This window comes from Parus major, chromosome 5 (assembly GCF_001522545.3).
Source record: "Parus major isolate Abel chromosome 5, Parus_major1.1, whole genome shotgun sequence".
Lineage (NCBI taxonomy): Eukaryota > Metazoa > Chordata > Aves > Passeriformes > Paridae > Parus > Parus major.
The window spans coordinates 42,549,986-42,572,845 of NC_031774.1; positions in this window are offsets into that span (position 1 = coordinate 42,549,986).

The following is a 22,860-nucleotide window of genomic DNA, read 5'->3' on the forward strand; positions in this document are numbered from 1 at the left end:
CTTTTGTTGGAAGTGACTTCTATGACTATTAATTATTTCCCATAGAATTTAGCCCCAGCTAGTAACCATACTTATTAAGAAAAAAAAAAATTGCATCTGTAAGCTTTTGCATAATTAACCTGTACATATTTCTTAGGGGGAATAGCTATAAGATTATTTATGTCACAGTAGGGAAAAATTATTCAGAAAGGCCTAAGGAGTCTTCTTACAAAACTTTTTTTTTAATATTTTTTACAGTTTAAAATCTTCTTTGTGGAAGTCTATACTGACAGGATTTGTACTAACTTTGAAGTATTCCTTTTAATACCCTTGCTAATGACCAATTCTTTGACTACAGAAAATTCTTGATGTGTAGCATTAAGTAACTACTATTGTTGTATTATTGTGGTGATTAGAGGAAATCCTAAAGCCACAAGTGCAGAAATGTCAGCTGTAGTGAGCTGGCCAGATTTCAGTGGAGATAGCTGTAGAGTTTTTTTTCAAATGTGTTTGCTGTGCCAGTTCCTTGCAGGACTTTTTCATTGTTATAATCCAGTGCTGCTGTTAAGCAGGTTCCATGTTCCAACCTAGCAGTGATTTCATCAGTGACAGGTAAAATGATCAAGAAATACCATCTTTGCCTTCCCCATCTTCAGCAGGTATTTAGACATTCACAGCTGCAAGTGAGAAAACAGACACACTTTTCCTAGAACTACAGAGGGTATTCTGTTGGTGGACATTTCTAGTATAGAATTGTTTCAATTGCATTGTGCTCTATTCATCTATTTCCTCCTTACTTGATATAAGCTAAAAGCTTTTTAAAGGAAGGCTCATAATTCTGTTTATACTTTGCTCAACAGAACAGGGATACTGATCATGTCTGGAGATGGCAGCCATTATCACAATAAAATAAACATTAAAAAGTCATGGTATGTCGCTCTATTGGGAACGGTGAGAAGAATGACACAGACTCTCTTGTGAGTTGAACAGGAGAGTTCCTCTAAGGTTTATTACCTCAGATCTTCTTTTATAGACCAATACATGAAAGTACAGAAAAATAAAACTCTTATTGGTTAGTGAACTAACACATCACCATCATTGGTCGGTGGGGTTCACCACCCCTCGGCCTTCTCTTGCAAGAAAACAAGGAGCAGACAAACAGCACCTGCAAGGCTGTTTTCTATCTCTGAGGATTGTTTTAATTCCTCCTTATGATTTCCCAGGCCACTTTCTCAGGCGAGACTGAGAAAGTTATGTGGCCTGCTATTCCACAGGCACTGTGCTCCCTGCTCCATAATGGTAAATACATAAGCACGTTACATTCCCTCTAAAACAAAGGAGTGGAACACAAACTTAAGATGATTTCATTATGATGCACTGTAATGTAGTCTTAAATTCAGTGGCTTAGCACAAAAAACCTTCACCAAAATCTCTACATGCTGGGAAATTAATTTTACAGCTATGCCTTGAAAATCAGGCATGAGACTTCTTGAAAAGGATGTGATTTAAAAGAGCACATTTATTTTTGGCAAATATTGTTTCCAGATATGGTTTCTTTTACAATTTTTTTTTTTCAGTGAAAGACAAGCATGAGAAAAATAATAGCAGCTATGGCACACATGTAGAGCTTAATATGTCCACAAATACCTGCTTTTGGAAACTGCATGACATTTCATACTTTACACAATGTCAGACCCCACATGATCAACTGGTGCCATTGAATTCTCATTCATGTTTATGCAATTATTCAAGTTGTCTGTTCAAAGGAGATAAGGGAAAACTTTAAACAGAGAATCTTTCTTCACACAATGATTATAGCACAATATTAGCATCATTTGGATGCTGAGGCTCCAAAGCCTAGGAGAAGGAAATACCCAGACATTCCAGCCTACAAAGTGCTGCACACTCCTTTCTCCCTTTGTCTCCAGCTGTAGATGAGGACATTCATTATTTCCATGTGTCAGGCGCAGAAATTGATTGCAAATTAGAGGCACATGCTTTTACTAAAGACAGGAACTGAATTATGATTATATTGTAGTTCCAAATTACACCAGTATATGAAAATATATAAGCTGCAGGGGAATACAGCTCAAGATGAATTTGTCCTTTTTATCTCACAAATGAAAGCTATTCTTCATCCAACAAAAAACTAGAAATAGACAGTATTCAAAAAATCACAAAGTTGATACAACACTTCATCTTATTTTTCACTAAAAATGTCTATTAAACATTTTTATTTTATCTTTTCTCATTCATCCAGATAGTCTTTTTTTCCCCACTCCATTTTCTACTAATGGGATTTTTCCAAGTATGGAAAAAAACCTAAAAAATCTCACAAAAAAATCCCAAAAACAACAATAACAAAAAAAACCCCAACCAAACCAAAAAACCCCAAAACCAGCCAACAACAATAAAAACAAAAAAAATCCCAAACAACAAAAAAAACACCCCAAAAACCATACAGCAAAAGGTGGAGGGAGAGAGAGAGAGAAACACTCAGTTTCATTGCCTTATTCTATTCAAAAGCTCCATTTCTTTTGTCAAGAGAAGCTGATGGTTTTTAAATACTGTGTTGAAAGGTTTGGAGATTTCTTTTCACCTTTTTATTTCAGTCTGTGAGTTACATGTACTTTTGAAAGAACTTCCAGGTTCTCTAGTTAAAAGAGGCAATTATATGCCTAAGGACATATACAATAGGGAATGACAATGGAGCATTTTACTTCTTATTTGTTGAAGAAAAAATAGTAACTATAACACCAACTTGGAAATAAGAAAAGACTTTCTTTAACTGGCAGAGTTCTGCATGCACCTTGTTGGAAAGAAACTACAGTCTAGCACAATTCTGTTTCAGTAGTAAAAAGCCAATTCTCTCTACACCCAGAGGAGCCTGGACTTCCTTCCTATTTAATATGAAGAAAGGAATTTTGTTTGAGATCCAGAACTCGTTTTCTGTTCCAGAATTATAATCACTGTCTGAGTCTACCAGGACTGGCTTAGAGGAAACTCAGATTTTCTCCTCATCTTGGCCACAGACTTTTCTATGAGATCTTAATCACTTTCTTATATTGCAATCTCAAAAATAACCAAACGCAAACCAACCAACCAAAAAAACCCAAAACTCCCCACAAAAGCAGAGTACTTACCAAATTATTATATTACTTTGAGATTCTTGGAAGAATGATGTTAATATTAGCAGGTAAGTAAACTAGGAAATATTTTTAATGAAATCAAAATCCGATATAGGAAAACACTAATAGCAGATAATGCTATAGCTTAACTGACTGATGAGAAATGTCTTCTAAAACTGTCCAATCTGGACATAAGGCTGATGTCACAAATAGCAATATTTTGCTTTATATTTCAGTATGAAATATTGATCACTTTATATTCCATCTAAATTCTCCATATTTTGACTTTCATTTGACTGGAACAGGAAATGTCTTTGAAATCTTCATTTTTTATTTTTATTTTTGTTTTTCAGAGATTCTGTCTTTTTAATGGCTTTTAAATTTTAATTTTTAATTCTTATTAGGAACAACTTCTCAGAGTGAAAGAGAAACCTGAGAAGACTCTTGAGAATCCAGTTTCACTTTGGGGCTAAAGAGACATCAGACTGTCAGTCCCATGCTTTGTCTATCTAGTGTGGGCTGGTATCAATTAGTGTATCCTTTGGTTTAACAAGAAATTGTTCTCCTGGTCTCTGTTGGGAGGTAGGGATAGCACAAAAACCATCACTCTCTGATTACTCCCAACATTTTTTCCTGAAAAGAGACCATACCAATTTATTTATTTATTTATTTTTTGCTTAGTATTTTGTCAAGATTCTATGGAAACAAGGAGAGTTATACTCCTGAAGCCACATTTAATACATCTCTTTTCCTGCACAGTGTGAACTGAAATACCTCACTTTCATCACTGTGGCTTCCATCAGCTCACCAAGACAATTTTAATTTTCTCTGAATGGATGCTTCTCAACTCTTTCTTTAAAGGCAACCCAGGTAGCAAGCTCCTGTCTACCAGATCTCTGGAAAGACAGCATGAGCAGATGCAGCCAGCTGCAATAGTCAGAAACCTTATTTCCATTATATCTCCAGGAGTACAATCCATTTTTTTCCTTTTTTTTTTTTTTTTTGAAGACTGTGTGCATATGTGCAGGGATGGGTGAATTTTGTTAGCAGATGGAAGGTCACAGGTGGTTTTGCATCAAAAGATAATTAAATTGCATTGATTAAATTAAATGTCTGACAAATATATGGCCTACTCATCCCACCATGAATGGGGCAGATAAAATTCAGCTCCATACTCTAGCAGCAACTATTTGCTTTTGGAAAGGGAAATTAATCTGGAGCGAACTCACTTGATGCTTCCTGACTCTGAATACTTCATCAAAATTATTCCTCCAACAGCTTGGTATGAGAAGGCAAATCATTCACAATTAGCAGACTTGCCTTTTTTTTATTTATTTTATTAGCATTTGCACCAGTCATAGAGCTGCTGATGCCAGAGAACACCTTTCTCATACCAAACAAAATTGCCTCATACATGCCTGGGAAGATCATGCTGATCAAAAATAATTAAGAAGGAAGGAGAGTTATTAAAGCTGAAGGCAGCTATCTAATTGCAAATACTGAGTAGCATAATCTTTACCAAAATATGAAGGAACACATTGTAACTGTTGCTTCATTCTGTTCCATCTCTGAACTCAATTTACACAAAGCAAAAACCTAAGTATAGTCTAAATAATTTGGGGACAGGGACTTCAGTGTCTGTCACTGGTGTTTGCAGAGAAGACAGTTTGCCATTTACATTTCAGATTATAGGTAATAAAAATTTAATCATTAATAAATACCAGTAAAGGTCTAAAACAGCAAGGTTTTTGAACATCCGCACCTCTGCATGGTTTTAAAGTACTGTCTCTGTTTATTTATTTATTTAGAAAAAACTCAGAGCTCATTTTAAGGAACTGTCAAACTTCTATAGATCATTTTGCATCAGTTAAAGCAGTAAAGTAAAATCAGATTCTTGTAGGACTGGGACCTGTTTAATTAACTGATGTCCAATGAGACCCTCAAACAAATTAGTATAAAAATTAGTGCTTCATTGATGTAACATGGGCCAGCATAAAAGCTTTCCTCAAAAATGACAGAACTATGCTACAACTACTCAAGTATCTTCAGTCAACTGATTTGGGTTAGAAACCACTTAAGAAGACATACATTATGGGATATTGTTTTCTTTCTTCCATGATGGAAAAAATGAAAGAAGCTTTCCTTAAGAACTTCATTCCTTCATTCTTGCTTGTTCAGTAGAACATCTTATTTTAGTATGATGGGTTTAGAATTAAGTTTGATTTCAATAATTTGAAGACTTTGAGAGTTTTTACGTTCTTTAGCACTTTAGCACTTGGCAGATGTAAACATGATGGGGGAAAAAAAGTAGATTACAGGAAACTCACGGAATTATATAGCTATTCAATAGCCTTAATCTGCAGGGCTATGAATTCTGCAGGATTATTTCAGCTATGTTCTCTTACTTGTACCTCAGCAAAGAATAATTAGGGAGGGCATCACGAAATAGATTGTGTGCACTCTTGGTGTGTTTGGTTTAAGTGCATGGGTCAAAAAGTGTCCATCAAATGTTTGCATGCATGGCTAGTGCTTGTCCTGGTGCAGTGAATAGATATTAAACCCTAGCTATAAAGTTTTTTTTTCTTATTTCAAACAGTAAGTTTTGCACAAAACCACCATGGGATCCTGGAGTTTTTTTTTTTGTGGAGCTTTTTTGTCATCAAGAAAGAGCATTACAATTACTTGCATGAAAGATTTTTTTGGGGGGGTAAGCAAGTTAAAAGTAATTTGGGTCTTGTTTTGTGTAAATAATAGCAAATTTGTTTGAAAACAATGTGTAAATTATCAAGTAGTCCTTCCTTGGACACATATATATAGGGGTTTGTGAGCAGACTAGACTTCTCTAGGATAGTCTGGAGATGTGTATAATGTGACCTATACAACATTTTACTTATAGGTTATTGCAGTCATTCAGAATCCCCTGGAAAGAACTTAAGAGCAGAAGGCTTCCATGTTTCACTGGAAGAGAATATGACATTTCCCATTCTGTAGCTGGAAAATTTCCTTCTCTTTCCCCAGGAAAACAAAGACACTTTTCAGAATAATCTCCCACTTGGAATAGCCACAAACACTGAAAGCTATCTCATGCCACACAAAGCTACTCAAAGCTAATTTTTTATTAAAAATCTCATAGGTCGGAAGTAACTTTCTTTCAATGCTCTCTCCAAGAATTTATCTACACAGACAGCTTATTCGGATTCTGAGATAGTGTTAGCAGCCAAGAAATCTGGCATTCACATGTTTTCAAGCCTACTTAAATCAAAATAAAACACATTTAGGCAGTATATAGCCTGGGCAAGAGCTCACATCATGAAACTGAACTTGTTTTTTAAGATATATGAATGCAAAGGGACAGGGTGAAGGTTTCAGCTTTTGGCCAGGCCTGAGGAACCACCCCTCTTGTAGCTTTCAGCCATGTGAACATTCCAGTATGGTTCAGGGCAAAGCCAAAGTGGCAGAGCTGATAATGGCTTTCAAGTGTGACAGACAGGAAGCACTCTTCACACCATTTACAGCTGAGAGATGGAGTTCAGCAGATCTCCATCCATGTCTACAGTAATTATATACTGACTTCTAAGTGAGGGTCAAAAACTAGGCATTAATATTTAGTTGATAATGCTAGTGCTAAATACGCTGGTATCCCTGCTGAGGTGATATTTTTCTTTGTGAGCTCCTCAGTTCCAGGGGAACCAGAGATGAAGGATGATAGACAAGGAATACTTACATAGACAGATACTGATATCTCCTGTCATGACAAGCACCAGTCTCAGCTGCAAGGGAGTAGACTGATTAACCAAAGCTTCTCAAGACCAGTAATCATAATGTTTGTATGTGGTACTAGCTTCCATAGAGGGATTCAATCAGTTATTACCTAATAAAAGCCTGCTTGACCCTCACATTGCTTCCATGTTACAGGATTTCAAGCCTGAAAATTCAGCTATGTATGCAAGAAGTCATAGAGTTCTCAGAAAGTCTTTATGCCAATGACAAGTCATGCAGGAATTTTCTAAGAAAGCCAGGGGCACAGACATGGAGACTGCTATTTTCTATACCAATAAATTTCTCCAGGGTAGAAAACTAATTTCAGTTGTCAATCCCTTTCTTCTTGCAGAAAGTCTCAGACATGTGTCAAATAGCATAGAAACCTTGCACAGTCCACTGCCCTCCATCAGAAGCTAAGCTGAGACTCAACAAGGTCTGTGAGTTGGAACCCCACAGAGGCTTTCAAACCAGAAGACAGAGGCTTTGAAGCTGTCCACATTCCCTCTTACAGGGATGCTAATTTGGCTTGGAATTACCTTAAAAGTTAAAATAACTAGGGGATTGCCATATGTGATAATATGTGATAATACAGGAAAGAGAATCAGATGTTTTCTGCAGAACTGTGTTAAGGAAACTTTCCTGTCTGACCATCCAGAAGCTGCTCTCTCAGTCCCCCTTCCCCACTCAGAGACTTCCATTGCTGGGACTGAAGCCCCTTGACAGCTTGTGGCTCCAGGGACCCGAAAGGTGCCCCATTTGACCTCCTACACACCCCACACTCACACAGTCAGACAAGGTTTCCTCACCAGCTCAGCTCTGTTTCTCATAATAGAGTACCAGAGTTCTGTATCCTTAAAATAGTTTAACCTTAGTGCAACACCAAAATAACAGCTCCAGCCAGTATGTCCCAGAAAGGACCCTGAACAAAGGGCTGGCTACCTGGGCTTTTATATTCTCACAGTTTAAGCCCACAAAAGTCAGTGGTCATTGGCTCCTGCTGTGTCTCTGAGCATGCTCTCACCTGGCTGCCCACAGACCCCTTTACAAAGGGTCAGCAGCTCATGGCCCCTTGCCTTGGGCTCTCGCTGCTCAGAGCTCAGCCTGCAGCTCACACTGCTACCAGCCACCTGCCCTGAATGGATTCCTCAACTTTTAACATGAAAATTCCAGATGCTGCTGATGATACATCTTAACATTGCAGGAGTTCCTTCACAGATTTCACAGCAGATGTTCTGAAACTTTCTAAGGTTTATTTTCTAAAAAAATGAGAGGTAGAGCTAGTACTATTTACTTTTCAATCAAAAAGGATGCCCCAGACCAGGGCATCAGGCAAGTTCCTGGTCACAGCTGACCTCCAGTTGAGAAGTCTGTTCGTGGCTTGGGGCCCCAGACCAAAGACTTCATGGTGAGGAATAGGCTTTGCTATGGAGGGAGCTGTAACTCAGGCAGGGACCAAGTTCAAGAGCTTCTACATGACATCGGCCCCCATGGGTCAGCCCCTGTAAGCCTTCCCCTGGAGCTGTCAGGGAACCTCTCCCAGTGTCACCAGCTGCACTGTGCCATGGTGGGCTCTGAGCTCAGACAGACAAAACCCCATGATGGGAGAGGATTTGCTCAGGGTCCTTCCAGCACCATTGTTTACAGGCAAACATGCTGCTGTTGTGAAGGATTCAGCACTTCAGCTAGACCATTTTATCTACCTGATTCCAGCCCACTGCAAATGTGAAGTAAATTATTTGGAAATTGCAGAAGAGTAGGGGATGTTCAAGGAAGGAATAATAGAAGAGTCAGCTGAGAAAAGGTAATTTGTTACGACTTGGTAACTTGGTTGTTTGCAATTATTGGTAGCTTTCATAAAGATTTTTGACTTCCAGAGGGTTAACCGATTTCTATTGTTTCATTGTCTTCTAATGAGGAAGAATGAACAAATGGGGGAGCATTTAATTTTTTCCGATTATTCCTAATTTTCTAAGTGTTGTGTAATTCAGCTCAGCTACCCAAGACAAAGAAATGTCAACAGATTGCTTTTATTTCATTAAAATCAGCCATTGGAAATAACCTCTGCAGAAGTACATCCTTCTTGGAAAACAGTGCAAAATTAGCTGGATGTATTTTATGTTTTTCCAGTTCTTCATGCATTGGCTATTGCAACTTCATGTTAGTCACTGGATACAAATTAGTTTAGTGGTCTGATCCGATGTGAAAGCATGTTTCATTTAAAACAGGAGGAAAAAGAGTGGAAGACAAACTAAATGAAATTATTTATTTCAGATGCCCCTAATCCTGGGAAAAAAACCAAAAAAACAAAAAAACAAACAATGAAAATATTTAATGAAATAATTTCTCAAAAATGTGCCTCAAACCAGTATTGGATATGTAGTTTTCAGAATTACAACTTGTAATTTCACTTTTATCCGAAACAAATGTCACAAAATTTCCAACTCCATTATTGCACTCTGCCCTCAGTAATAATGGTATGGTTTAGTCTATGACACATGTTGACCTTTGTAAGTTGCTTACTGCTTTGTTTTTTTCCCTTTTGATTAATTTTAGTAACTATTTTGATAAGTGCTATGTATTAGTAGGCACCATTATCCCAGAAGTCAGAGGTCTCTGATTTTTGACATTTCTGTCACTTACTTGCTTTGAGATTGAAGTCCTCAATGTTTCAATTCCTTCCATTTTTATTCCTCTAAAATAGGACTGAATTATTTTAAATCTATAGTGATGAAATAATGAATGCTTGCACAGAAATTTGAGAATATAAAGTGCTCTATAAATACCAAGCGTTATTTTTACCAGTCCATAATGGAAGAATGCAGTCCTGGAAGGAAACCAACAATGAACTGAAAATGGAGGGATTAAAACTAATGATTTCAGAGGAAAGAGCAAATTTAGCCTGAGACGTGTGTGTCGTAGAAACACATTTTTAGAGACCTCACACTACCTTCAAATGTTACCCTGTCACACAAATCCCAACAAAAGTCCAACAGTTTTTTGCTTCCAAAATAAACAACAAAAAGGTCTCAAAGCATTTGCAGGCCAAAATACATTATAACCTTAATCTGGTCACTGAGAAATTATATGGAGTACTAAATAAAGCTTTATTCCATTTCATTGTGTGGAAAAATCATAAACCTCTACATCTACATAAAAGAAGGAAATGATTCTTGTACTTGGATGTCTAGTGGCTGAGGATGTCTGGGTATTTACCACAATAAGGCTTTCTGCACTAACATCTCAGTTAACACTGCCTAATACATCACACAATTCCAGGTGCATGGACAGTGGAATAACAGCTCCCTCCCTGGTATCTTCTGTCACAGGGTGTGTGCACCCTGCTACATGTGTTAGTGTGCACTTGACCTGTGGCATCTGTGATGTTTAACAACACTCTGATCGTGGCCAGGCATTCAGGAGGTTACAGTCTGTTTTGCTGTATGGCTTTATGCATATCTACCTCTTTCTCTGTGTCGCTTTCTTCTGACATATCTGTTTTTATTTCTTCCTCAGGCGTGCATTAGAGTGGAGCAGGCAATGCCATTATTATGCGTATTTTTCTTTTGCTTTATTCATATAGAAGGTGCTCAATTTCAGTCTACTGTGACCTCCACAATAGCTGAATACCAGAACAGATTGTGTTCCAATCATATTTTGTTTTTATAGCTTTATTTTTATTGGGGTTAGCCTGAGACACAGAGTTTGAGAACTTAAATACAATAGAGTTGCTGATAGTTAAGAAATAATATTTAGAATTGTGATCCAACTTCTCTACTTATTTGCCACCAAAGTAAGGAACCATAAACTTGTGAAGCACTATCTAAAGTGTTATAAACTTGGAATTCTGTTGCTGTAGAAGTCTAAAAGTAATCTAGCTTAAGCAGCTCTGAAGAGAGCAGGCCTATATTTATTATTTTCAGGACATAGTGTTGTGGGAGGGAGTTGCTTCCATAATTATCAGGCTCCTGTGCAAATTAAATTTTTGTAATGATTTCTACAGTTTTGAATTACCTACTAGAAGGTTCACTAAAAGACCAGACAGAAGTCTTGGGCTTACAGCAGTGTGCTGAACAAATGAAGTATCCTTCCATACACTCTATGTTGTGTATGGGGTGTCCAAGGCAGCAGCAACTGACTTTATTCAGCAGCAGGGAGAGGTAAAATATGTGAGTATAGGCACACAGCAGTGCTCCTCCTAGCTCTGTGCCATAACATATTATTATGCTTAATTTCATCAACATGTGGGAAGAAAATCCAGTTCTAGAGGTAATCTGGAGAATTAATCTCAGGTCAAGAAAAAAAGTGCATAAACTCTAAGTCGGAAAGAGAGGTAAGCTCAGGAGAGAGCTGTGGAGTACCTCAGCTGGAAGTTTGAAAGCAGGCAAATGACAAAGACTGATGGCATCGTGTGAGTAGCAATCATGGAGTGCTGGTTTAGTGGATTAATATACCTGAAACCTTGCTTCTCTTGCTCATCATTTACACAGACATTCTTTGAGGAGTGGATACATGAATGCTGAGAGGGAAAGCACTTTCATATGAAAGATTCATTGTAGAAACCTAATTCTATAGAGGAAGGTTATGATTTATATCTCTCAGTCCTTAAAACCTTCCAGAGAATAGGATTTGACACACATTTGAGTATTTCTTTCTGACTAATCTGGAATTGTTTCCATGATGCCCTCATTTGGCTGTATTTTATCATGATGCATCTGTACACAGCCTAAGTGAGCACAGAGACTTTTGCAGTAAAAACAATAACAGCATGAGAGAAAAAGAGACTTGTAACAACTTGTGATGTCCACATTATAAGCAGTGTAGAGGAGGGTTTTATTTAAAAAAAAACAATGTATTCTTTTTAGTCTTACAGCATACTGTTATAATATAGAGAGCAGAAATACCAAACTAAGTGAGAACTGGTTGGAAATTTCCAGAGAATACTGAAAAGTTTTCACTTCACATTGAATAATTAAGTTTCCTCTGAAACAAAGTCTTGAACCACAATTCCTGGTACTGTAATCACTGGGATATATAGGCAATTTTGCACCCTTCTTTTCTTACTCTCTTGGGTTCAGTTAATTAATATTCATGTAAAACATAGCTACTCTAGCAAAGAGGATTGAAAAAACCTATTGCATAATAACAAATGTGTTTGAAGGTAATTTATTCAGCTTCTTTGTGTGGAAATGAGGATCAAATCCTGTTCAACACGTGGCAAAAGAGAGCTAGAATTTGCTAAGTTGTACAATCACTGAAAGCAATTCTGCAGCATGACTTTCTTAGTTAAGACTTTTTTTTCCTAGGAAACCTAGGCTGTATAGTAATTCCATTTTTTAACCTTCTTAGTGCCAGATTAAAGTGAACCTGAATAATGTGTCATCTGGCCTCCTGTAGCCATAGCAATATCAGCATAAAATCCCTTCATCCTGTCTAATTTGAAAGCAATGCACTTGTCAACCTACACCTGATCCAGGCACATCATATTTTCCCAGGTGAGTGGTGTAGCAAAACACAGGTTGAATATTTAGTTATCACAGATATAGAAGATACCTTGAAAATTTGAAATCCCAGAAGTGCCTATGGAATGGTAAACGGACTAGCCATCCATCTAGCACATCTCAGAATGTGCTGAAATACTGAGACCCTCAAGAGAACTGAAGATTGTCCTTACATTGCCAGTTATCTGTAGGGTGCCAACAGGATAAGTGACAATTCATACTGTTCTCTTTCCACAATATAGTCCTTTCTATTCCCCATGATAAAGTACTAATGATACAGGATTCTTTTTACAAGAGATTGGTTTGAAATTGGTTTGCTACTTACATTGTACCAACAGTCTTGGTGAGCATGCTACCATCAATAATGTCTGAATGTTTGAAGGTTGTCTCAAGGTTTAATATACATCTTATTGTAATCAGTTTTGTCTGTAAATGAGCACTGGATGAAATATCTATGTTCTTGAAAGTATTATCTCAGCAATGGGTACTTCTTGCCAAAGATAATTTGAGCATCATCAATGGAAATATATATTATATATAATGGACAGCAGAGCTGCATCTACAACAGTATAGTTTTCAATATATAATATAAAATAGAGTAAAGCTAAGGAGGCCTATAATGCCCAGAAGTAATTTGTTTCATCTCTCAGCTGTCTTCATAAAATATGTCTTAAATATCCTGAAATGTATTTCAAAATTCAAAAAGAAATTTTTGCTGCAGCAAACAGGTCAAAATCCAGTATACCAATTTATCCATGCAAAGTAAAATTAAGTTTTTATTTACTAAGCGGGACATTGTCAAGTCTCATCCTGAATTGACATCTTTGTCAGATCTGTAGACACCGTAAGAAAAAGCTGCAAACTAAACTGAAGGAAGACGTTTGCACACAGTCTCACTGTGTTGGTTCCAGGAAGCGAGAAGCTTTAAAAGAACTGTTGAATCAGTGAAGAATGAAAAAAAAAGTCATTAAAGATCAAATATGTTCCTTATTAAGAACCCAAGCTAGCTACTGCTGCTCTGGAATTTAGTGTTCCTGAGAGTGACAGCTGCAGTACCACCTAAAGAAACAAAATTGCACTTTTTGTGCAACTAAATAATTTCAAAGAAAGAAAATTAGTTCCTCCACTAATCTCCTACCCCAGAAACACTTCTGAAATGTTATATATGATGTCAGTAATCTCCTAAACCAGCAGGAATTCAATGTCTGAATATCTGTAACCTTTAGCTTTGAATCTTTTAATTATGCTTTTACCTCTAGCTATTTATCAGATTTACAAATTCCTCACTGTAGACTAAGACTCCTGGAGGTATGCTGGGCCACTTAGAGTGAAGTACATTTTGTTACTGAGTTCTGTCTTGGTTTATTTCACAGGCCTATCCCACACTAAATCTTCCTGCTGGCCTAGCAATTCTAGCAATAAGCAAAGGGGTACCTCCAAGCTTTAGATGGAATGAATCATATTGTACCTTCTATATCAAAAGCCCTAAAACTTTGCAACACTAAAGGAACATTGAGGCCAGAAAGATGATGGCATTTCTCTCAAGTTTGTTCAAAGTCAAGCCTTGTATTAGGCCAAGGACAGTTTTCTGACTCTTCTCCTGATGGAATAATGGGGTGGGGGGAAGGAAAGACGCTAGATGTGACACTTCTTAGCTCAGAATGTGTAGTTTTCTCTGTGCAGTGATGTCTTGACATAAACCACAGCATGCAGATGATTACTGGCATATATTTTACTGTGTGTAACTCTCCAGTGCTAATGCTCCACTCATGACAGCATGGCTCACAGGAGCAGCCCTTCTTTTGGTTCTTAACACCCTCTGGTAGCTCTCCACAGCTGTGGGGAAAGCAGAACTTTTCTGCTATTCTCGCTCCCTGCTCTAGTTCCAGAATCAGAGTGGTACTCCTGCTTGTATCTTCATTCCACCAGATGCTGCCCCAACAATGGCAATGTTCATCTGTGTCTTTGCCCCACTCATTTTTCCATCCCTACTATATATTTCTTCCAGCTGTGAATGTATGAATGTGGGGAGGTGTTTTTTTGCTTCATCCATCCCTGCTGTCCTACACTTATGATCTTGCAGCTCTTCCTCTATCTATGTAATGATAGAAGGCATGAAAATTGAGGAGCCACTGCTTTCCTCTCCATGTCAAGGAAAGAGATGCTCACATTAACTCTGCTGATTAATTTTGTGCCAAATTTGTGGTCTTTAATTTTTCCATATTCCAATGGTGACAAATTGATGATCGCCAAGATAGAGAGCTCTGTACAGTTCTCTTGCCCTCCTGCATCCAAATGCATGGTGTAATTTGGATGACCCTTGCCTTCTTTTTGTTTTCACTATTGATTTCTACTGTTTGGAAGCTCACTTCAGCTACCTGGAAAATAGCACGATTGAGATGGATAAGAAATAGGAATGGAAGTGAGTTGGAGGTGATAAAGATCAAGGTTTATGTGCTCTTGACTTTACCTGGTACAAAGAACAAGACTGTCGCCAACACTGAGCCCTGGGGAGCCCCTCCTGTGACACCACCAGCTGGATGTAACTCCATTCACCACCACTCTCTGGACCTGACCATCCAGACAGTTTTTAACCTAGTGAAGAGTGAAAAGAGTGAACCTGTCCAAGCCATGGGCTATCAAATTCTCCAGGAGTAGACACCTGTGGCAGACAGTGTCAAAGGCTTTGCTGAAGTGCCGGTGGAAACATCCACAGCCTTTCCTTCATCCACTAGGCAGGTTACCTGGTCATAAAAAGAAATCAGTTTGGTTAAGCACCTGACTTCATAAAACCCACACTGTCTGGGCCTGATCCCCTGATTGTCCTGTATGTCCACATGATCACACTCAAGATAATGTGTTCCATAACATTCTCCAGCACCAAGGGCATGCTCTCAAGCCTGTAACTTTCCACATTCTCCTTCCAGCTCTTCCTGTAGATGTTCATCACACTAGCTAACCTTCAGATATCTAGGACTTCTCTTGTTAACCAGGACTGATGAGAAATCATAGAGTCATGGAATATAGTGAATTGGAAGTGACCCTTAAGGATCAGTGAGTCCAACTCCTGGCCCTGCACAGGATACCCCTAGAATCACACCGTGTGCCCAAGAGAATTGTCCAAACACTACTTGAACTCTCTCAGGCTTGCTGCTGTGACTGCTCCACTGGGAAGCCTGTTTCTGTGCTTAGCCACCTCCTGGATAAAAAGCTTTTTCCTGATGTCCAACCAAAACCTCCTCCAGCTCAGCATCACACTGTTTGCTCAAGTCCTGTCACTGGCCACGAGAATGATGAGATCGGTACCTGCCTGTCCGCTTCCCCTTGTGAGGATGGAGAGTGGTTTGGTGAGCTCTTCCACCAGCATCTTCAGTACCACTGAATCTTCATTCACCACTGGATAGGTGAATCCTATCCAGACCCATAAACTTACAAGTGTCTAAGGAGCAGGGTAGCTGCTGCAGTGAGGAAAGCTAGAAGGCTGAAGAAATTTTTCCAAGAAATGTTGTATAGTCTCTGACTTTGGAGAAATTTAAGATTTCAATGGACAGGGCTTTGATTTTCTAGATCTGTTATGGGCAGGAACTTGGACTAGGTGACCTCCAGAGGCCCCTTCCAAGTTAAATTATTCTGTGTTTCTGTGCAGAAAGATATATTCATGTTCTAATTCATTAGTTATTCCACACTGGAAATGAAAGGTATCTTGGGAACAACATCATTATTATTATTATTATTATTATTATTGCTATTGTTATTATTATTGTTATTATTATTGTTATTATTATTATTATTATTACTGGCATTAATCTTGTATGAGAGGAAACTTCTGGTAAGTATAGAGAAAGAAGATCAGGGAATCCATTTGCAATGCAGCAAGCTCATGCAAATGCAAGCCTGCGTGCAGAAGCATAACAAAAAATATTATTGCAAAAATAAGAATCTGACAGTAACATGCTGCTACCAAACTGCCATTTCTCTTTATGAATTAATCTTTTATTTCCTCTCGGGATTTACCATAGGTGTTATATTGGGAATACCCTCATGATTGAATTGAGATCCTTTTAGTCTCATTCTTCATACTACAAAATAATAAACCCTTTTATTGTCCAAATTTCCTTAGTGTGTATATTATTAGGAATCATAGAATTTGTCTTATACCTGACTGCAGGAAATCAGTAAGAAGAAATGCCTTTTAAAAGTAAAGGGTCTGGGAGGATTTTCACACAACCAACCAATGAATATATTAAGTGCTGTCATAGTAAATAAATACATAAATAAAATAATGAATATTTACCAGTCTCTTTTGCCTTAAAGACAAAAAATAACTGCATTTTCATTTTTATTTCCTCTACAAATATTGTTCTGGAATAACTCTTACTGCATTAGAAAAGCATTGAATAGCTTTGATTCTGACTGATAGGAAGAACTATTTGAATCAAACAGAAATGGGAGCTTGGAAATACTCTGGAAAACAACATGGCTTTTATGTGAAGAAAAAGATCACTCTGTATTTTGAAAGAAAATAAAGTATTTTCCTAGTATTTTACCCATTAAATATGGGGTGTTTTAAAAGGCAGTCAGATCTGAATACTTTTCAAGTTTCTCTAGAGCGTGTTAAAAATTTTACTCCATGAGTGGGAGACTGTAGTAGCTGGACTTCTCAATTGTCTTCAGTGTTAAGTTTATTAGTATCTTAATTTTTCATTATATTATATTAGACTGCCAAAATATTGGAGTATTTTTCCTTGTACTACTTGCCATGCTTATTCAATGTATAACAGCTCTTTCCATTTACTAATCAAAATGAATTTTCCTTTCCTTTGTTCTCCTACCCTCTACTCCACAGAATTCTTTTTGGCATATTTGAACAGTTTAGAAAAGAAATTCTTACATAATTAATAATCTTAATGAAATAATAATTTTAAAGAATCATGAAAACTAAATGCTTTCTGTAGTAAATATCTTTAGAATTGCCAGGGGTTCAGACACAAATGATGAGAAAGTACTTTTACATCTCCAAAAATAAATCTTTGGAAAAGAATAACACACAAAGCTATAAAATGCTGCTGTCCCTAGAACACTTTTTTGCTGTCCCAGCTTTGCTTTCTTGATGTACCTGTCTGCCCCTGCAGAAACATGGTGTTGCAGTGTAAGAGACAGTCTTGTGAATGGACCTTAAGCAGCTGCAGCAGTGTTTAGGTTGAAGGATAACTGGCTGTGCCAAGGCAGCACATCGGGACTGGGGGCCGCGGGAGGAGTGCTTCCACCAGCTGCTCATCTGAAATATCTCGAGAGACAAGGTCGATGAAGAAGGAAGGGGAGGAGATACTTCAGTTGCCAGAGCAGGGATTTCTCTTCAGCCTGTGGTGAAGAGCATGGTGAGGCAGCTGTGTCCCTGCAGCCCATGGAGGTCCACAGTGGAGCTGGCAGATGTGTCCAAAGGAAGCTATGATTCTGCGGGAAGCCCACAGTGGAGCAGATTTTCTGGCAGGACATGTGAGCCCTCGGGGAACCCACACTGGGGAATATGTTCCTGCAGCACCACATGCTACAGAGGGGCCCATAGTGTAGCTGTTCATGAAGAACTGCAGCCCATGGAGAGGGGCAACATCAGAGAATTTAACAGAAGCCAGTTTCCCATTGGAGGGGCCCCATATTGGTGCTGAGAAAGCAGTTCTCCCCCTGAGGAGGAAGCAGTGGCAGAAACAACACATGATGAACTGACCATAAACCCCATTCCTTGTACCCCTAAAACTGCTGATGGGAGGAAGGTAGACAAATAGGACTGAAGTTCAGAAGGAGAGGGGTTTTTAAGATTTGGGTTTATTTCTCATTATTCTACTCTGATTGGGTTGGTAATAAATATAATTTATTCCAAGAAGTCCAACATGTGGACTGTGACATTAATTGGTGAGTGATCTTTCCCTGCCCTAATCTCAACCCACAAGCCTTTTGTTTGATAGTTTCTCTACCTCATCCTGCTGAGCAGGTTAGTGACAGAATGGCTTTAGTGGACACCTGGCATCTAGCCAAGGTCAAAACATTGGGTCAGGTATCTGTTCATTTCTGTCACAGATTTTAGCTCTTTTTCCATTTTCAAAATCTCAGTTTTCTGAGAAATTTGTCACTATTCAAAGTGAATTTCTCACTGTTTTCTAACAAAACTGCATTATTAAATGCATTTCTACTTTGGTATGACCACCAAGATTAAGCACTTTGCTTATTCAGCAACAAAAATCTCCCACTAGGCCTTAAATGTGGATTATTTTCCTGTGAACACAGCTATCATGATATTCTCACTCAGTTATTTGATTGGAAGAGCTTAATGGCAAATGCAAAGGCATACATAGTACAGCAGAGATAACAACATGTCATAGCTCAAAAGTCTATTAATTTCACACATATACTTCCTCATACCAAATATCTCCTTCAGGAAAAGAAATACACAGGAGTTCCTCACACTGAAATAAAACTTCTCCTAACTGAAACCATTTGCAAAGGGAAACTAATGCTAATATCTATAAAGGCTAGTCAGTAAAATAAATACTGTTCTGAAGGGCATCTTATTTAGATAGGTTGGAGGCCGGAGAGAGAAAAAAACAAAGTAAAGAATTAAATTGTCAGTGAACAGAGAGCAGCAATAGAAAGGCTGTTTAAATGCATGCTACAGCACCTTTTATTCCTCTTCAGTAATGTGAATGGTTTGTCATATGTGCCTGGGGAATATTCTCTTTCTCTACTGTTAATTACTGCATTAATACACTTAAAATATTTAGAGGGGAGGATGAGAAAGCTGATTGAAATTATTTTCCAGCAGATTCGGATTCAGATTATTCAGCTAATTCAGATGCTCTGTACTCTTCTAAGTTACATCTTTCCTGCTCATGCTTCCTCTCCTCAGTCTGTGCCTTTGCTGAGCATGCAAAAGGCATGGAAGCTGTAGATTTATGGCACACTTAATTCTCAAGCAAGTGGGGATCGATATTCAGGACACAAGGTCTGCCCTACCCTGATAACTGTAAACCTTCCATCTATCACTGGACACCTCAGGGAAACTCACAAATCACAAAACATTTGGTTATCCCCTCCTGGCTTCTTCTTGACTCCTTGTTTAAGCTTAGCTGATAATCTATGTGACTCTTCCCTTGCTGTTCGACTTCTTAGGACTTAATGAGAAACCAGGAGAAGCAAAGGACAAAGGAGACTTTCTCTTCCTTCAGTGAGTCCAACAACACTTCAGCAGGCTTTGAGAAGGCTCAGTGGTTGGTTTGTTTCTTGTCTGTGCCTCTTTGCAGAAAACCAACATTTTCAGCCACAACTAGGGTCAAAATGGTTAGTATGCCCTAATGATCCAGGAAGTGGATTAATGTGTCCAAACTGTCTTTTTGTCCCAGTGGTGAATTCCCAGTGTGGTCCAGCAGCTGTTAGTGAAACTTCAGGCTGTGGCTGCCCACCTGAGGGCAATCTTGGAAGACCTAAGGAAAGCTGTGTGCTCTAAATGGAAAGGTGTTGCAAATAAATAAAAATAATGAATATTTGCAAAATCTTCCAAAGGAGGGAATGAGATCCATGAAGAATGCTATGAAAAGTAATTGAAACATTCATTGAGGCCCTGTCCTTGGCCTTGGGATAAACCTCAAAACATTCATGGAGCTTCACTGAGCAGTAGTTAATTAAGTTAAAGAGAGACAGAACTAAGTGTGGTAGAAAAGCAGGGAGGGGCAGTAGCATTGCCAGCTAGGGCCCAGACCCACAATACAGCAATGGGCAAGGATGGAACACCCATCTCAGGATGGAATCCAGTGTACAAACAGTGCAGTGAAGCTGCAGCAAGCCCTTAGTAAAGAGGCAGATTAGAAGTCAAGCAGAAACCCTACCTTGTAGGGTTTCTTAGCACCTTTCCAGCTCCACTTCACCTGAAGCTCTAGATTAGTTTTAAATCTAATCTGAGTGATTTCCTAGAGAAGTAAGATGCTAATGGAAAATAGTTTTGCTATCTGGAAGCCCCTTTGCATCTCCATACCACTGGGAATTCTACTCTTTTTCCTTCTCCTAACCCTCAAAACTTACCTCAAATTTTGATCTGGACTAAGATTTAAATCATAAGACAAACTATGACCCCGAAGTAGTTGCTAGAGAGAATTTTTGATGCAATCTAGTCCTGACTTTGGCAACTGCCTTGCAATCCCACAGCATCTATAACTTCTGTCTTTACATCACTACTAAAGCTAATGCTAACCAAAGACTTCAGGTGAGCTAAAGCTTAATACAAAACTTGCTTCCATAAACTAGAGGAAGAAGTCAGAGAGAATTCTTAGTAGAGCTCAACCTTCTTCTGGCATCCCTTTTTCAGTCTCACTGTAACTGGAGCTCCAGGCTTTGTCTCTCTCTGACCCCTAGGCATAACCCTAAAGCTAATCATATCCCTAAGTCTCAGGGTAGGATGAAAATAGCCATATCCTTGAGGAAGCCACTGGGAGGAAAGAATTATTGGGGTAGTCCACTTTCTTTTTTCTTGGTGTTTTGAGACTCACCTCCACCTGGAGCAGTAAGCTTTGTGCCCTGGCTCACTGCTCCCTAGAAAGTTTTTATTAATTTCAGGAACTAGTCTCATTCTTCCTTTCTGACTATTCACCTTTTTATTCAGTATTTGTCCAACACACTTCTTTATTCTGTTCCTCAGATAGACATCAGTTGCCTCAGAGAGCAACAGTAACCTAAGAACCCACATCTGTTCTTCAGTCTTTCTCCTTACTGTAGTAGCCCATCTCTTCTTTCTCTTGTGAGCTCCTGATCGATAGATTCATCAATGATACATTTATTTAATGCAATATCTCTGTCCTTTTATCAAGTGTGTAAGGAAATTGTGTCCATGAACATCACTTTGGTTAAAGAGACAGTGTCAATGAACTTAATATACATGTACAAGTATTTGCACATCTGTAGAATCTTAAAGACAGAGATAAGTATTTGATCCAAGGCAAGTTAAACCTTGATCTGAATTATGAGTTCTTGTGCAGATATGACCCCACTGCTGCAATCCAGATGCTGCAGTCTGGATTCTTGAAGCCTTATTGCTTATATTCAGGTGCTTAAGTAACTGACCTTCAACGTTAACAAGGTTTATTTCCTTAATTTTTATGATTAAAAGCTTGAATTCTTGAACTTTAAAAGTCATGATAACAGAAAATACACTTTTTATTTCATTCTTTAGAACCTAATAATTAGTAAATTATTCTCTTATTTGCAAATTCAGAGATAGCAATATGGGAAGAATCCATCAAAATAAAAGGCATATCATTAATATATTTTTAATTCTTTGGGCTATAAACCTCCTAATAGAGTTCTTGTATGGTTTTACCTTAATTATAGAAGTTCAGAGACAATTTTCTTTTTTTCCTCTGGCACAAGGATGTCTGTTGGTAGTAAGGGTTTTCCTAATACTTGCAGGTGTCATTATGGGGTGAAATCACTGCCCTTCTAATTCTCACTTTGGTAATGAGACACTAAATGATGAAGCTTTAATATCTCTGAAAATAAAACACTATTATATTTAATTTTGGTACTTTCTCTAACTCTCTCTCTCTATAGTCTGTCCCTGTCCATTTAGGGAAAGCAAACTACTTTTAGTCTAAATTGCTTTTTAAAATCCTCATGTGGAGCATGCACTCTGTTCACATTTTGAAGTCTCACCTGTCCAACTGCTTGGGAAAAAAAATGAGTTTTTATTTTCATTTCCCTTTATAAGCCACATAATTACTATTATCAAAGAGATCACTAGTTACAGTTAGATTTAGTCATTCTTGAGGTTTTGCACCTTTTTAAAAATGTTTTTTTCTTTGACAAATCAGTTTGAATTGATTCATCTCTGGTTTTTAGGTTTCTGGAAATTACAATATTTAGCATTTTATTTCTTCAGTACATTTAATCAGCTTAAAGAAATTCAGAAGTTCTCAGACTTTTCTCTTTGGTGCCTATCTAATTGAGTCAAACACAAGGCCATGTTGTCCTGGATTTTCTACACAATTTCTACCTAATAAGTTCCATTTAAAAGTGAAAAACAAATTGCATTTCTTAGAAGGACTATTACTTGCTAACCTTCATGCCAATAACTAGAAAAATGGAAACATTTATTCAGAAGGAAGAAGCTATTCCTCCAAGAAATTTGGATAATACCCATAATCTTTTTGCCAGAAGTCTAGATGAGATCAACTGGCTTTAAACAGGGAGAAGAACAGAAGGAAGATATTTGGTGAGTTTGCCAAAGCTTGTAATAACTAAACAGACTACTAGAAAATACAGAATATGGCCCACAGTTAAAATGCACTCCATGTCCAATGGATGACTGATAATGAGTGGGAGAAGCCAGGAGGCCCTTATTTCTCAACACCTTCATCAGTGACCTGTGTGATGGCAAAGATTGCCCTGCAACAAATGGCAGACCTTCAGATCAAAGGGATCTTGCAATCCATAAAACTCAAGAGAGAAAGTGA